Source organism: Phyllobates terribilis, unplaced genomic scaffold (genome assembly GCF_046119375.1).
Source record: "Phyllobates terribilis strain yellow unplaced genomic scaffold, ASM4611937v1 Scaffold_3__8_contigs__length_932513732, whole genome shotgun sequence".
In the NCBI taxonomy this organism is placed as follows: Eukaryota; Metazoa; Chordata; class Amphibia; order Anura; family Dendrobatidae; genus Phyllobates; species Phyllobates terribilis.
Genome location: NW_027362763.1, coordinates 890,106,907 through 890,124,810, shown reverse-complemented (window position 1 = coordinate 890,124,810; position 17,904 = coordinate 890,106,907).

The window sequence follows — 17,904 nt, the reverse complement described above, 5'->3', positions numbered from 1 at the left end:
ATTCATTATTTACATGCACCCCCTGCCCCAATTCATTATGTCATGTTCGTGCTCTCCCTACCCCATCATCATTCATCATTTACTCTCCCCCACCCCACATTCATTATGTGCAGCTCATTCTCCCCCTACTCCCAATTCCCCCATGTGCAGCTCATTCTCTCCCAATTCCCCCATGTGCATCTCTCATCCCCCCATGTGCATCTCTCATCCCCCCGTGTGCATCTCTCATCCCCCCCATGTGCATCTCTCATCCCCCCCATGTGCATCTCTCATCCCCCATGTACATCTCTCACCCCCCCATGTGCATCTTTCACCCCCCCATGTGCAGCTCTCATCCCCCCATGTGCAGCTCTCATCCCCCCCATGTGCAGCTCTCATCCCCCCCGTGCATCTCATCCCCCCGTGCATCTCTCATCCCCCCCATGTGCATCTCTGATTCCCCCCACTCCTAGTTAATTAATTCCATTTAAAAAAATAAAACTTGTTATACTTATCCCAATGCAATCCCTGCAGAATCCTGGCGCTTGTCCGCGTCGCTGCCACCAGGTCCTCCTGACTTCCGGCCATGTGACGGCGCCGTCACATGACCGGAAGTCAGGGGAATCACGAAGGTGCTGCCGCAGCAGCGCTGCACTGCTACACAGAGGAAAGCAGCGCTGAGATGTCCCGGCGCTTGGCGCTCAGCATGGGGCTGCCAAAGGAAGGGAGTGCAATAGGTCGTCCATTAACATAAGTTGACACCTGTCTTTGGATAGGACCTGCTTGTGTTGGTTCACTACTGCTTCCACTAACATTACCACGTACCCCACGTACACCAAGCCTATTCCCCCTTCCACCACGCTCTCTCTTTTTCCCCACTCATGTTGGTCAGATACAGTGGTAGGAGCACCCAATTAAGTAAAGAAAAATACGTTTTTTTCCTGTGGAATAGCTCAGCACACATCTGAATTTCAGCGACACTAAATGACAAGGTAAGATATGGCATGCCGTATAACGTTACTAACAGACAAAACAAAATTTGTTAGTGTGCCTGAGGCCGATAAAACCTACGAGATATTCTCCAAACAATTTCAAACTGAGATGTCCCCTGCTGTATTACTTTAGAAACAGAAGAATTTTTTTCTTTTAATGTGGATGAGGCCAGTATGACATAAAATATACAGTACAGACCAAAAGTTTGGACACACCTTCTCACTTAAAGATTTTTCTGTTTTTTCATGACTATAAAAATTGTACATTCACACTGAAGGCATCAAAACTATGAATTAACACATGTGGAATTATATACTTAACAAAAAAGTGTGAAACAACTGAAAATATGTGTTATATTCTAGGTTCTTTGCTTTGCTTTGATGACTGCTTTGCACACTCTTGGCATTCTCTTGATGAGCTTCAAGAGATAGTCACCGGAAATGGTCTTCCAACAATCTTGAAGGAGTTCCCAGAGATGCTTAGCACTTGTTGGCCCTTTTGCCTTCACTCTGCGGTCCAGCTCACCCCAAACCATCTCGATTGGGTTAAGGTCTGGTGACTGTGGAGGCCAGGTCATCTGGCGTAGCACCCCATCACTCTCCTTCTTGGTCAAATAGCCCTTACACAGCCTGGAGGTGTGTTTGGGGTCATTGTCCTGTTGAAAAATAAATGATGGTCCAACTAAACACAAACCGGATGGAATAGCATGCCCCTGCAAGATGCTGTGGTAGCCATGCTGGTTCAGTATGCCTTCAATTTTGAATAAATCCCCAACAGTGTCACCAGCAAAGCACCCCCACACCATCACACCTCCTCCTCCATGCTTCACGGTGGGAACCAGGCATGTAGAGTCCATCCGTTCACCTTTTCTGCGTCACACAAAGACACAGTGGTTGGAACCAAAGATCTCAAACTTGGACTCATCAGACCAAAGCACAGATTTCCACTGGTCTAATGTCCATTCCTTGTGTTCTTTAGCCCAAACAAGTCTCTTCTGCTTGTTTCCTGTCTTTAGCAGTGGTTTCCTAGCAGCTATTTTACCATGAAGGCCTGCTGCACAAATTCTCCTCTTAACAGTTGTTGAAGAGATGTGTCTGCTGCTAGAACTCTGTGTGTCATTGACCTGGTCTCTATCCTGAGCTGCTGTTAACCTGCGATTTCTGAGGCTGGTGACTCGGATAAACTTATCCTCAGAAGCAGAGGTGACTCTTGGTCTTTCTTTCCTGGGGCGGTCCTCATGTGAGCCAGTTTCTTTGTAGCGCTTTATGGTTTTTGCAACTGTACTTGGGGACACTTTCAAAGTTTTCCCAATTTTTCGCACTGACTGACCTTCATTTCTTAAAGTAATGATGGCCACTCGTTTTTCAACCTCGCTAAATGAAAAGGTGCACTGCGCTTGCTTGATCACATTAACAAGTACAAAAAAAGATTCAAGGTATACTGAGACATGGAACTCTATACCAGTGGTGCACAGCACTATTGTATGGCATGGGCCCTCTGTTTCTGTCAGAATCTCAGTACTTGCACAAGAACACCAAAAATGTGCTGCACCAGCGGTTGCAGAGGTACACAGGCCAGGAATTATCTACACTATCTGACTACCACACAAGCGCCCATCTATCTAGCTAATATCTCTTATTACACAGGAGAACACTGAGCTGTGTCTGTCTCCGCCTTTTATATTGAGAGGACATATGATATTTGCAGCAAATTGCAGAAGCCCTTATGCCTGGACAGTGTAAATGCTTCCTGCGCTATGATTAGTTGGCCACGCTTTCCTCAGTTAAAGTTACCGCCCACAGGAAAAAAAACAAAAACAGCTCTCCACAGCCCCCACACTCACCTGGCATATGTCACCGCTCATCATACACTTGCACTATGCTAACAAAACTGTTCAAAACGCTGTGGTTGCCCTGTATTCGAGGTCCCGCGCAAATTCATTTAACTTTTCCGATTTTAAGAAAATTTGCTCGCCTTTACCATCACTAATCCAAATGCGCCATATTCGTGCCAAATTTGAAACTTTCGAACATTTGCCGAACAAATTCGCTCAACACTAACCATGATACATTTTGATACTGAGTGTAAAGATTAGCCCAGGCGACAGCAGCTGGCTTGACCTACTGGATTTTCCTTAGGGTCCTCTGTGTCACGGGTGTGTCGGGTGTAATAGACAGTCGCTCTGGATCTTGCTGTAGAAAGTCACTGCGCTTGGCATTGCAGACACCTTCTTAATCCTTCTTCCTTTAAGACCCAGCGGCGACCTCCCTCCTGCTGCTCTTATTGACACACCCTTGCATAGGAGTTAAAAACCCTTAGTTTTCTCCAGGCAATTGCCGGTGATAGTTCTATGTTCTTTTGTGCATGCTTGGAGCAATAGCTGTTGGCTGGCTTCTTCTCTGGTGCCCTTGGAGGACAGTTGGCGTTACTCCTCTGGTCTCTGCTCAAGCTAAGTTAATCCCTTTTGTTTATCTACCTTGCTGTCTTTAGTTTGTAGTGAGGTCTGACCAGTGCTCACCCCTCCCCGTCCCTATCTATTGCCAAGCTCTAGGGATATACAGGGTTTAGGGTCCTACTCGGCGATTGGTGTGGAACCAATATAGGGATGGTAGGGTAGACAGGGTGTTATAAGATCTGCCTAGGGGTCTCCACTCCCCCTTTCCTTAATGTTTGGGCTTCCTCCCGCTCTTCCCTTCATGTTGCACTTAGTCTTTTCCACACCTTGACTGCCATTCTGTCTCTTAGAAAATAAGGTGATAATAACTGCCTGAGTCAGTAGTGAGAAATGTCAGTGTACAAAGTGATTCATTGAGTTAGAATAGTGGCACCTGCAGTTCTGAACGGTGACTCACAAACACCCTCAGAAAGGACAACATTAACCCCTTTCCGACATGCGCCAAACATGTACTGCTCTGCGGGAGTTGCATTCCCGCGAAGAGCAGTACATGTGCGGCACAGTGATCGGGCGGGCTCACGCTGAGCGCCGCCGCGATCACATGCGGGTGTCAGCTCTGCTCTGCTAGCACCGATCGTGGGCGTTTAACCCCTGTGATGCCTCTGTCAGTAGTGACAGCGACATCGCAGGGCATCGCAGAGGGAGTGGGCTCCTTCTGTGATCCCATCAGCACAACGCAATCTGAAAGTTTGAAAATTATGTTCCATCCTGGGACAAGGTAAAAAAGTAAAAAAAATAATAATAAAAATTATAAAAATAGTTTTTAAAAAAATCACAAAATAAAGAAAAAAAAAGAAAATATATTAATCCAATAAATATATTTATCTGTGTAAAAAAAAATAAACAAAAAAAGTACACATATTTGGTATCGCCGCATCCGGAACAACCTGATCTATAAAACTGTCCCACTATTGTACCCAAGGCAAAAAAAACGATGCTTTATCATCATACCGCCGAACAAAAAGTGGAATAAAACGCGATCAAAAAGACGCCTGTAAATAAAAATAGTACCGCTGAAAACGGAATCTTGTTCCGCAAAAAACAAGCCACCGCACAGAAGAAAAATAAAATAGTTACAGCTCTCAGAATAAAGCGATGCCAAAATAATTATTTTTTCTATAAAATAGATTTTATTGTGTAAAAGCGGCAAAACATAAAAAATATATAAATGTGGTATCTCTGTAATCGTACTGACCCAAACAATGAAGCTGACTTATCAATTTTACCACAAGGGGAACGACATAAAAAAATACCCAAAAAACCATTCCTGAATTGATGGTTTTTGTTCATTCTGCTTCCCAAAAAACCGAATAGTAAGCGATCAAAAAAAGTAATGTGCCTGAAAATGGTACCAATAAAAACATCGACTCATCCTGCAAAAAACAAGGCCTCACATGACTCTGTCGGACAAAATATGGAAAAACTATAGCTCTCTAAATATGGCAATGCAAAAACTTGTTTTTACAATAAAAAGCGTCTTTTAGTGTATGACAGCTGTTAGTCATAAAAACCCGATATAAATCTGGTCTTGCTGTAATCGCACCGACCCGAAGAATAAAGTCGTCTAATCAATTATACTGCACGAGGAAAGGCGTAAAAAATAAATAAAACCAATTATTTTCCTGCTGCTTATTTGTTCATTCTGCCTCCCAAAGATCGCAGCAAGGCTCGGTTCACATTTATCCTGCGATCTTCTGAGCGCTTACACCAAGGTTTCCGTGTAAATCTCTGAAATACGTGATTCAGACGAACCCACGGCGGAAGATTCCCTGTAATGAGGCAGATGGAGGCACTGTGAACGCCGTCTAGCCTGTGATCCCACGGTGTCCGTCTTTTTATTAGGCGTGCATAAAAGTGCCGTCGGCCACAGTTTTGTGCACTTCTGAAAAGAAGGACACTGCTGAACAGAGGCCAGATGGAGTCCAGAGTAACTCTGCTGCCTCATTATAGTGAATGGATCGGGGATTTCATCTGAATCACGTCACTTGGAGATTTAGATGGAAACCCCGATATAAGTGCTCAGCGTAGAACGCAGGATAAACCTGATCCAAAATGTTATGTAAAATGTTCCCAATAAAAGCTTCAATTCCAGTCACAAAAAAGCAAGTCCCCACTCAGGGGAATTTCATGAAATAATTAAAAAAAAAAAAATACGTGGGGCTTCGCCCTATTTTTGTGTCCAGCCAGGTACAGCAGGCAGGAACGGGCTGCCCCCAACCACCAGCTGCCTATTTGTACCTGGCCGGACACAACAATATAGGGAAGCCCTTTTTTTTTTTAATTATTTCATGAATTTCATGAAATAATTAAAAAAAAAAAATACATGGGGATTCGCCCTATTTTTGTGTCCAGCCAGGTACAACTAGGTGGCTGGGGGCTGGAATCCGCAGCGCAGGGAGGCCCAAGCTTTCTTGGCCCCCCCGCTGCAAATTGCAGTCCGCAGCCACCCCAGAAAATGGCGCGTTCATAGAAGCGCCATCTTCTGGCGTTGTACCCAACTCATCCAGGGCCCTGGTGCGGTGGCTCACTGGGTAATAAAGGGGTTAGGGTCAGCTTGGTATTATCAGCTGGCCCTAAGTCCGAAATTCATGGGGTCACGCCAATATTAGACATGACCGCCATGAATTTCTAGTAAAGTATTTAAAAAAAAACAACACCTAGAATAAAGTCCTTTAATTGAAATAAACACACAATTTTTTAATGTTCTAAATTAAACCATACTTACCATCACGCCCATTCCAGCTGAAGCCAATGTCTTCTGCAATAAAAGTAAAATAATAAACCAACATCATCCTTACCTTTCCATGGTTCCCAGGACGGCTCCAGCTCTGCTACATTCACATGACAGGCTGGATCGCACCCGAAAGCTGCCATCCAGCTTGCCATGCCGCAGACACTGAGAAGCGCAGGCATGCTTGCGCTCCTCAGTGTCTGGCTGTGACGGCATCCAGATGAGCCGAGATCATGTCCAATGAACTCAGCTCACCTCATGCACGTCACTGACAGCGTGGGAAAATTCGCCTGCGCTTGCGCTTCTCGTGAGCGTGAGAGAATTCTCCTGCGCTCACGGCAAGCGCAGGAGAATTCTCCCACGCTGTCAGTGATGTGCATGAGGTGAGCTGTGTTTATTGGACATGAACTCGGCTCATCTGGATGCCGTCACAGCCAGACACTGAGGAGCGCAACCATACCTGCGCTTCTCAGAGTCTGCGGCATGGCAAGCTGGATGGCAGCTTTCGGCTGCGATCCAGCCTGTCATGTGAATGTAGCAGAGCTGGAGCTGTCCTGGGAATCATGGAAAGGTAAGGATGAGGTTGCTTTATTATTTTACTTTTATTGCAGAAGACATTTGCTTCAGCTGGAATGGGCGTGATGGTAAGTATGGTTTAATTTAGAACAATAAAGAATTGTGTGTTTATTTCAATTAAAGGACTTTATTCTGGGTGTTATGTTTTTTTTTAACTTTGACTATGGGGTTAGTAATGGGAGTGTCTTATAGACGCCTCTCCATTACTAACCTGGGCTTGATGTCAGCTGGCATTATAAGCTGACATCAACCCCAGCCCTATTACTCCACTGCCACCGCTACAGGGCAGTGGGAAGAGCGAGACTAAGTGACAGAATTGGCGCATCCTATGGATGCGCCATTTCTGGGGCGGCTGACGGCTGGTGTTTCTAGCCTGGGAGGGGGCCAATATTCATGGCACCCTTCCTGGGCTATTAATATCAGCCCCCAGCTGTCTGCCTAGCCTTTGCTAGCTATTAAAATAGGGGGGACCCCACGTCATTTTTTTGGGGGTCCCCCATTTTAATAGCTAGTAAAGGCTAGGTATTCTGCTGGGGGCTGATATTAGTAGCCTGGGAAGCTCCGTGGGTATTACCCCCTTCCCAGGCTTCAAACATCTGCCCCAGCCATCTGCTTAACCTCCGCTAGAGACTAAAATTACGGGGAACCCCACGCCAATTTTTCTTTAATAAATCCTTTATTTTAACACTAAATCACAAGTACAGTAATCAACACTATCACTGTACTTCTTATATATGTGACTGACATGTTTCTATGTATCTAATCTATGTGTGATGCTCTATTCTTTCTGTTCTAAATTGTCGGGTACCGATGCTGAATTGCCGGCCGGCTTTTTCAAAGAGATTGCCATAAAAGGAGGCTCTACAAAGTACTGACTTTAGGGGGAGGGTGAATAGTTATACACACTGAAGTTTTCAGTAATTTTGTCCTATTTGTTGTTTGCTTCAAAAAAAGAAAACCAAATGTTCACAGTTTAAGGCATGTTTTTTACATCAACTGATGAAAACCCTAAAAAAAACTGTGAAATTCTAGGCTGTGAGGTAGCAAAACACAAGAAATGCCAAGGAGGGAGGGGGAGTGAATACTTTCGCAAGCCACTGTAAGCAGATGAGGATTTAGAGAGGGCTGGAGTTAAAACACGGTAATGGGCATTACAGAAACCTGGCTGGTTGACAAATGCTGAGGGTTATACCACATCAAGAAAGGACAGTAAAGACAAAAAGGAGGAGGGGTGTGTATTTTTATTAAAGCCAACCTAAGAACTGTAATCAAAAATGACATTGGGAAAGTTGTGACAGTGTAGAGTCAGTATGGGTTCATATTCATGGGGCTGGAAATAATGTAAGCCACTAGGTTTTCTATAAATCTGATAATGCAGCTGAACAAATAGAAGATGAAATGCTGCAACAAAAGGAAAAGGGAAGAAATAATATTAGGGTCTTTATTATTGGGCTATTTAAATTATCCAGACATTCAATGGGACCGTTTGCTGGTTGTGTTGTTTGCTGGTTTTTATCCACAATTCAAGATAAATTCCTCTCTCAATCGGTTGATAAACCAACCAGAAATAATTTGTTGGGTCTGGTCATGTCAAACAGACCAAATATAATATTACATCTATGGTTCTGTGAGTACTTGGGCAGCAGTGACCAAATATGTTAAGTTTCAAAGTAATATTCAACAGAACATTACAAAAAGGAAATACAAAAACCTGGTACTTTAGAAAAGCTAAACTCACTTGATTAAGGGAAAAAATTAATCATGTCCTAGTAAATGGTTTGTACATTTGACCTGTGTTGGCATGAGTTTCCAATAGAAATTCTGATTTCTTCCCATGCTCCAAAGACATACTGAATTCATACATTAGTAGTCAATACAAAAGGACTGTCACATAATTTATTCCTACAAAGGACCAGGGGACATTCATTACATATGGAACAAAAGCAATTCCGGCTGCAATAAAGCAAAGGGTTATTTGTAGTTGGAGCAGTCAGACTAAGGTAGTACTGGCAGTTACAACATTTTAAAAAAAGGGCTAAGGCTACGTGGCCACGATGCAGAAATGCTCCGGATTTTTTCCTGAGCATTTCTGCATCTCCCTGGCAGAAAAAACACATGCGGATTGTACATGCGTTTTTCCTGCCAGGGACAAGCGGATCTGAAGCGTTCTTCACATGCATTTCCGCATGCGGGTTGACAAGTGCTTTCCAAGCGATTTTAGCATCACTTGGAAAGTGCTTGACAACTTGGTCACACTATATAAATCCATGCAACCAGCATGGATTTATATAGTGTGACCGAAAGAATGGTAAAAAATAAAAAATAATATCTATACTAACCTTCTGATGGCCCCCGGAGTCCTTGTTTCTGCTTGCCGGCAGCTCGCGGTAGATTTAAGGGCCTGCCGACGTCAGCGGTCGCGTGACCCGTCACATGACTAAGTGACGTCAGCGCAGGTCCTTTAGTCTACTGCGAACTGCCGGCAAGCAGAGACAAGGACTCCGGGGGCCATCAGAAGGTAAGTATAATATTTATTTTTTATTTTATTCTTTTTTTTTTACAGGTTCTATGGTACCCGGGTCCGGAGGAGAGTCTCCTCTTCTTCAAACCCGGGTACCATCTGCACATTGAAACGCTTGGATTCCGCATGTACAGATGCAGTGATGTGGATTCCATGCATTCCAATGCAAGTCAATGGCGGCGAAAATGCAGCGCTTCAGCAAAATAATTAGCAGTGCTGCGTATTTTTCCGTAATGATAATCCGCAGCGGAAATTTCCGCAGCATGTGCACAGCACATCATTGAGGAACATGGCAGACCTTCTACCAAGCATTTTTTAAGCGTTTCTGCAGCGGAATTGGACACAGCTAAAATACGCTGTGAGCTGTTATTAATAGCCAGGGAACATATTTGCCTAATGGCACCTTCCTAAGCTAAAAATAGCAGCCCTCAGCTGCTCCAGAAATTACATGAATGGGAATGCTAATGAGATTGGTTTAGCTGACACCTAGCCCTTTTGTTTAGTGATGACAAGGTGTCAATCAAACCCTTTCATTGCTAAACCTAATTAAAGTAAAGTAAAGAGTCAAATAAACACACACACACACAGAGTAAAACACTTTATTTGAAATACAACAGACACATTCTTGAGTTTAAGCAATGTCCCACGATGTAACTTTATTTAGCTCCAAAAAGCATTCATTGATGTACAACGCTTCAAAAAAAAGCTTCAAAAATGCACTGCTTTTTTCCTGCCAAGGAGATGCAGAAACGCTAAGGAAATTTCTGCTTCAAATCCCGATCGTGCGCACATAGCCTTAAAAGAACTTTAGAATGTTGTTAAAACTCCAACTTCTAATGCAGATTTTGTACTTTTTGTAAATGGCTATAGGTACTACGATGATAAGAATCCACACACAAGATATGCGATGACCACCTTGAAAGATGTGTTGATACAGGAAGTACTCCCACCCTCCTGTTTTGTGCAGCTGAAGGCACTCACTGTAACATATACAATGGTAAAATGTAGGACAACGAACATCACAACGAATTCCAGGTATGCTCTTGGAGTGGCATATGACTATGAATCTATTTGAAAGAGCGTTCATTTTAGTGGGATCTCGTATGTAATGCTGAAAGTATAATATAATAATTCAGAGCCCAGAAACTACCTAAATAGGAGGCTATCATCAAATTGCACTCTCACATGAAGGAAAAGACAATGGAACCCAAGGTTAATGGCTTGGCGGATTCTGCGGCCAAAGTAGTACCCCTTAAGCCACTAGCACATGTATGTTATGTACAATGGAATACACATGAGAACTTTGAGCTGTTAGGTAAACTATATTAGCAGTCCTCAAATAAAAGAATAAGGGAGCAACGTGTGTGTGGAGATTAGATGAGAGGTATTATCTTCCATATAACTTTTCCTAATGATACCAGTTAGGTGCATGGTGAGACTCACTATGATAAAAAAAAAGTCATGATAAGTATGGTGAATATGCTTCTGGCTGTACTCTCCATAACCACAGCCTAAGTAGGTCTGTTAAGATCTCACAGGATACAGGAAAAGGCCATTCTACCTGTTCCAGCTACTAAAGATTGATTTCATACAGCCACCAAAGGTAGGCATATGAGTGTTTCCTTGTCTGTGTGGATCTCTTTTTAGGATGTCCTGAGGCATGGCCTTGTCTTGAAAGATACACAAAAGCAGTAGCCATGAAGCTGATGTCAGAAGTGATCAGTGAGTATTAGAAGGGTGCCATTCTTTAAAGCTCAGATACTAGGTGGTTGTGAAGTAATACAGTTAAAACCAGAAGTTTACATACACTATATAAAAAGACACAGTTGAATAAACCTTTACCGTTTTAGGTCAATTAGGATTACCATCATTTTTAATATTTGACAAATGCCAGAATAATGAGAGAGAGAATGTTTTAAGGCATTTTTATTACTTACTGCAAAGTCAAAAGTTTACATACACTAAGATTACTATGCCTTTAAACAATTCTAGGCTGCCCATATGATGATGTCATGTGTTTGGAAGGTTCTGATTTATGAGGTTTTATGGCAACATCTGAGTTAGAGACACACCTGTAGATGTATTTTAATGCACACCTGAAACACACTGCATCTTTGTGTAGCATCATGGGAGAGTCTAAAGAAATCAGCCAAGATATCAGGAAGAGAATTGTGGACTTGCACAAGTCTGGCTCATCCTTGGGTACAATTTCAAGATACCTGAAGGTGCCTTGTTCATCTGTACAAACAATTATACGCAAGTTCAAACAAGATGGGAATGTTCAGTCATCATTCCGCTCAGGAAGGAGACGGGTTCTGTGTCTCAGAGATGAACGTGCCTTGGTCCGACGTGCATATCAACCCAAGGACAAAAGCAAAAGACCTTGTGAGGATGATGGCGGAAGCTGGAAAGATTGTGTCAATATCCACAGTGAAACAAGTACAGTATCAACATGGGCTGAAAGGCCACTCTGCCAGGAAGAAGCCATTACTCCAAAAGAAACATAAAAAAGTCAGATTAATGTTTGCAAATGCACACAGGAAGAAAGACCTTAATTTTTGGAGACATGTCCTGTGGTCTGATGAAACTAAAATTGAGCTTTTTGGGCATAATGACCATCGTTACGTTTGGAGGAAAAAGGGAGAAGCTTGGAAGCCTAAGAACACCAGGTTTGAAGGGCCATTTAAAGTCCAACTAACCATCCTAAACTTGGCTAAGCTGTTGTGGCCAGTTTACCTACTATAGTCCAGTGGCTAATAATGAAGATTGCTGGCTTTTCTTTATATTTCTTTAGCAGTTCTATTCTGCCTATGAATTTGCTTGACATGTAAACTAATGGGATACAATATTAACTACCCTCAGGACCAGACCTTGGCAAAGTGAGGCCCGTGGGCCACATACTGCCCTCTGGCTGTTCCAGTCCGTGGACCGAGTCAGCCAATAGGCTGGAAACCAGTGACCCATGGGCCGTACCGTGCCCTCCCACTCGCTGTCACTACTCTCTGCATTCACGCTAACTGATTGGTGGAGGGAGGGGCCGCTGTGCACTGCAAGAGTCAATGCACCTGAAACAGGAGCAGAGGCAGAGCGCCGGGGGAACGGGACCAAGGTAAATATGCGGTGTTCTTTTTTATCAAGTGTATGGGATGTTTGGCTTGACATGGGGAGGCTATGTAGGTCTCATGCTGGATATGGGGAGGCTATGGGGGCCTCATGCTAGACATGGGGATGCTATGGGGCTCTAATGCTGGACATGGGGAGGCTATCGGGCTCTCTTTCTGAACATGAGGAGGCTATAGGGGCCTCATGCTGGACATGGGAAGGCTATGGGGCTTTCATGCTGGACATGGGGAGGCTGCGGGGCTCTCATGCTGGACATGGGGAGGCTGCGGGGCTCTCATGCTGGACATGGGGAGGCTGCGGGGCTCTCATGCTGGACATGGGGAGGCCATGGGGTCTCATGCTGGACATGGGGAGGCTATAAGAGCTCTCATGCTGTACATGGGGAGGCTATAAGGGCTCTCATGCTGGACATGGGGAGGCTGCGGGGCTCTCATGCTGGACATGGGGAGGCCATGGGGTCTCATGCTGGACATGGGGAGGCTATAAGAGCTCTCATGCTGTACATGGGGAGGCTATAAGGGCTCTCATGCTGGACATGGGGAGGCTATAAGGGCTCTCATGCTGGACATGGGGAGGCTATAAGGGCTTCATGCTGGACATGGGGAGGCTATGGTACTCATACTGTACATGAAGAGGCTATGGGGGTCTCATGCTCGACGTGAGGAGGCTATGGGTGTCTCATGCTGACATTGGAAGTTTATGGGAGTCTCATGCTACACATGGGAAGGCTGTGATGCTCTCATGCTGGACTTGGGGAGACTGTGATGCTCTCATGCTGGACTTGGGGATACTATGGGGGTCTCATGCTGGACATGGGGAGGCTGTGGGGCTCATGCTGGACATGGAGAGGCTGTGTGGCTGTCATGCTGGACATGGGGAGGCTGTGGGGCTGTCATGCTGGACATGGGGAGGCTGTGGGGCTGTCATGCTGGACATGGGGAGGCTGTGTGGGGCTCATACTGTATATAGGGAGGATGCGTGGGGCTCATTCTGTATATGGGGAGGATGCGTGGGGCTCATTCTGTATATAAGGAGGCTGCATTGAGCTCATGCTGTATATGGGGAGGCTGTGTGGGGCTCATGCTGTATATAGGGAGGCTGTGTGGGGCTCATGCTGTATATGAGAAGACTGTTTGGGGCTCATGCTGTATATAGGGAGACTGTGTGGGGGCTCTTACGGTATATAAGGGGGTGTGGGGGGCTCATACAATAGAGACTGTGTGGGGCTCATGCTTTATATAGGGAGACTGTGTGGGGGCTCTTACGGTATACAAGGGGCTGGGGGGGGGCTCATACAATAGAGAAAGAGCTGTATTTGGGTTCAAACCAGGGCCAGCTCCAGGTTTCTGTGGGCACTGGGTGAAAGAGTCTCAGTGGGCCACTTTAACACATACCATGATTCAGGATGCACAGATACCGCAGAGAAATATATATATAGTACAATGCCAAAGATTTCACTTCTAACATTACATGAGCGATATCTATAGTAAATTCTACAATAGCTCAGAAACCGGCGAATCCTCACAATACACAGTGCAGACCGGACAATATAGTCCTCCATACAGTATTATGGGCACCACATAGTCCTCCTTACAGGATACTGGCCCCCATATAATGCTCCATACAGGATACTGGCCCCCTTATAATGCCCCAGGCAGGCTGTGCCCCCCCACATAATGCCTCATGCAGGCTGTTTCCCCCCCACATATAATACCCCATGCAGGATGTCACTTCCTCCCCATATAATGCCCCATGCAGGATTTCACTTCCTCCCCATATAATGCCCCATGCAGGATGACATTTCCTCCCCAATATAATACCCCATGCAGGATGTCACTTTTTCCACTCCATATAATGTCCCATGCAGGATGTCACTTCCCCTTCATATAATGCCCAATGCAGGATGTCTCTCCCCCCAAAAAAATAATGCCCCATGCAGGATATCACTTCCTCCTTCCTCCTCCATATAATGCCCCATGCAGGATGTCACTTCCCCCTCATATAATGCCCCATGCAGGATATCACCTCGCCCCCTCATATAATGTCCCATGCAGGATGTCACCTCTCTCCCCCCATATAATGTCCCATGCAGGATGTCACCTCTCCCCCCATATAATGCCCCATGCAGGATGTCACTTACCCCCCATATAATGCCCCATGTAGGATGTCACTCCCCCCATATAATGCCCCATGCAGGATGTCACTCCCCCCATATAATGCCCCATGCAGGATGTCACTCCCCCCCATAAAATGCCCCATGCAGGATGTCACTTCCCTCCCATATAATGCCCAATGCAGGATGTCACCTCTCCCACCAATATAATGCCCTATGCAGGATGTCACTTACCCCCGATATAATGCCCCATGCAGGATGTCACTCCTCCCCCATATAATGCCCCATGTAGGATGTCACTCCCCCCATATAATGCCCCATGCAGGATGTCACTCCTCCCCCATATAATGCCCCATGCAGAATGTCACTCCTCCCCCAAATAATGCCCCATGCAGGATGTCACCCCTCCCCCCATATAATGTCCCATGCAGGATGTCACTTACCCCCCGTATAATGACTCATGCAGGATGTCACTCCCCCCCATATAATGCCCCATGCAGGATGTCACTTACTCCCCATATAATGCCCCATGCAGGATGTCACTCCCCCCCATATAATGCCCCATGCAGGATGTCACTCCCCCCATATAATGCCCCATGCAGGATGTCACTCCCACCCCCCGTAAAATTCCCCATGCAGGATGTCATCACCCCACCATATAATGCCCCATGGAGGATGTCATTCCCCACCCCCTACAATGCCCCATGCAGGATGTAATTTTACCCCCATATAATGCCCCATGCAGGATGTCACTTCCCCTCCATATAATGCCCCATGAAGAATGTCATCACCCCCCATATAATGCCCCATGCAGGATGTCATTTCCCCTCCCATATAATGCCCCATGCAGGATGTAATTTCCCCTCCATATAATGCCCCATGGAGGATGTCATTCCCCCCACTATATTTCCCCATGCAAGATGTCTTTCCCCCCCTATAATGCCCCATGTAGGATGTCATTTCCCCCTCCCATGTAATGCCCCATGCAGGATGTCATCACCCCACCATATAATGCCCGATGGAGGATGTCATTCCCCACCCCCTATAATGCCCCATGCAGGATGTAATTTTCCCCCCATATAAAGCCCCATGCAGGATGTCACATCCCCCCATATAATGCCCCATGAAGAATGTCATCACCCACCCCATATAATGCCCCATGCAGGATGTCATTTCCCCTCCCATAAAATGCCCCATGCAGGATGTAATTTCCCCTCCATATAATGCCCCCTGGAGGATGTCATTCCCCCCACTATATTTCCCCATGCAGGATGTCTTTCCCCCCCTACAATGCCCCATGTAGGATGTCATTTCCCCCTCCCATGTAATGCCCCATGCAGGATGTAATTTTCCCCCCATATAAAGCCCCATGCAGGATGTCACATCCCCCCATATAATGCCCCATGAAGAATGTCATCACCCCCCCCATATAATACCCCATGCAGGATGTCATTTCCCCTCCCATATAATGCCCCATGCAGGATGTAATTTCCCCACAATATAATGCCCCATGGAGGATGTCATTCCCCCCACTATATTGCCCCATGCAGGATGTCTTTCCCCCCTATAATGCCCCATGTAGGATGTCATTTCCCCCTCCCATGTAATGAACCATGCAGGATGTCATTCCCCCCATATAATGCCCCATGCAGAATGTCACTCCCCCCATATAATGCCCCATGCAGGATGTAATTTTCCCACCCACCCCCATATCATGCCCCATGTAGGATGTCATTACCACCCATATAATGCCCCATGCAGAATGTCACTCCCCCCCCATATAATGCCCCATGCAGGATGTCATTTCTCCCCTATATAATGCCCCATGCAGGATGTCATTTCCTTCCCCATATAATGCCCCATGCAGGATGTAATTTCCTTCCCCATATAATGCCCCATGCAGGATATCACTTCCTCCTTCTTCCTCCATATAATGCCCCATGCAGGATGTCACTTCCCCCTCATATAATGCCCCATGCAGGATGTCACCTCTCCCCCCCATATAATGCCCCATGCAGGATGTCACGTACCTCCCATATAATGCCCCATGTAGGATGTCACTCCCCCCATATAATGCCCCATGCAGGATGTCACTCCCCCCATATAATGCCCCATGCAGGATGTCACTCCCCCCCATAAAATGCCCATGCAGGATGTCACTTCCCTCCCCTATAATGCCCCATGCAGGATGTCACCTCTCCCACCAATATAATGCCCTATGCAGGATGTCACTTACCCCCGATATAATGCCCCATGCAGGATGTCACTCCTCCCCCATATAATGCCCCATGTAGGATGTCACTCCCCCCCATATAATGCCCCATGCAGGATGTCACTCCTCCCAAATATAATGCCCCATGCAGAATGTCACTCCTCCCCCAAATAATGCCCCATGCAGGATGTCACCCCTCCCCCCATATAATGTCCCATGCAGGATGTCACCTCTACCCACATATAATGCCCCATGCAGGATGTCACTTACCCCCCATATAATGCCCCATGCAGGATGTCACTCCCCCCCATATAATGCCCCATGCAGGATGTCACTTACTCCCCATATAATGCCCCATGCAGGATGTCACTCCCCCCCATATAATGCCCCATGCAGGATGTCACTCCCCCCATATAATGCCCCATGCAGGATGTCACTCCCACGCCCCGTAAAATTCCCCATGCAGGATGTCATCACCCCACCATATAATGCCCCATGGAGGATGTCATTCCCCACCCCCTAGAATGCCCCATGCAGGATGTAATTTTCCCCCCATATAATGCCCCATGCAGGATGTCACTTCCCCTCCATATAATGCCCCATGAAGAATGTCATCACCCCCCATATAATGCCCCATGCAGGATGTCATTTCCCCTCCCATATAATGCCCCATGCAGGATGTAATTTCCCCTCCATATAATGCCCCATGGAGGATGTCATTCCCCCCACTATATTTCCCCATGCAAGATGTCTTTCCCCCCCTATAATGCCCCATGTAGGATGTCATTTCCCCCTCCCATGTAATGCCCCATGCAGGATGTCATCACCCCACCATATAATGCCCGATGGAGGATGTCATTCCCCACCCCCTATAATGCCCCATGCAGGATGTAATTTTCCCCCCATATAAAGCCCCATGCAGGATGTCACATCCCCCCATATAATGCCCCATGAAGAATGTCATCACCCACCCCATATAATGCCCCATGCAGGATGTCATTTCCCCTCCCATATAATGCCCCATGCAGGATGTAATTTCCCCTCCATATAATGCCCCCTGGAGGATGTCATTCCCCCCACTATATTTCCCCATGCAGGATGTCTTTCCCCCCCTACAATGCCCCATGTAGGATGTCATTTCCCCCTCCCATGTAATGCCCCATGCAGGATGTAATTTTCCCCCCATATAAAGCCCCATGCA